The 635-nt window shown below is 40.0% G+C and overlaps 1 long non-coding RNA gene across 1 annotated transcript in view; it reads left to right on the top strand.

Annotated features, from left to right (window-relative positions):
- The window catches only part of LOC107591956 (uncharacterized), a 3,324-nt gene that overhangs the window by 434 nt on the left and 2,255 nt on the right, over window positions 1-635 (top strand). The gene's annotated exons all lie outside the window — the stretch shown is intronic.

The following is a 635-nucleotide window of genomic DNA, read 5'->3' as shown; positions in this document are numbered from 1 at the left end:
AATGTCAAAACCAGTGGAGGAATTCAGGAGGACTAATGGTGATACTGTCTTCACGCCATAAACATGGTCAACATCATTCTCAATGGCCATCTGCCTACATTCAATGACATGGCCATGGGTTCTTTTTTGTGCCTCAGTGGGCGGATAGACTCTGGCATATCCTCTTCCCTTTGGCACTGTTTTTCCTTCGTTTAACCTATGGCCACATTCATATGCACCATTGAACTGATGTATACCTTGAAGCACACATCGGGCTACTGTGTCACATGAGCATATGATAGGGAAAACTTTAGACACCACAGAGCTGGAAGACTCAACTTAAGCTGGAAAACACTTAACGACTAGCTGAAACAACCTAAGATTTAACTAAACACACTTAAAAGTTTATTTCGACTGAAGCATATTTAAATACTTGCACACAGATTTTAAACACCGACTGTAAACACTGACCAAATGCAACTGGCTCTGACTCGGCAGGTTTGGGCAATGTCAGTCGTAAGCATCAGTCACAATCCGCCTCACCGAAATCAGATCCTAGCCAGATAAATCAAGTTCTGATCAAGCATTCCTGTTCATTTTTGTTACATTTTGAATTTTGATGTTATAATTAGATTACAAAATGTTTTTACTGTAAT

The sequence above is a fragment of the Sinocyclocheilus grahami genome, unplaced genomic scaffold, assembly GCF_001515645.1.
Source record: "Sinocyclocheilus grahami isolate Dianchi unplaced genomic scaffold, SAMN03320097.WGS_v1.1 scaffold148.1, whole genome shotgun sequence".
In the NCBI taxonomy this organism is placed as follows: Eukaryota; Metazoa; Chordata; class Actinopteri; order Cypriniformes; family Cyprinidae; genus Sinocyclocheilus; species Sinocyclocheilus grahami.
Note: the sequence above shows the minus strand (reverse complement) of the source record. Positions and strands in the feature narration are given on the sequence as shown.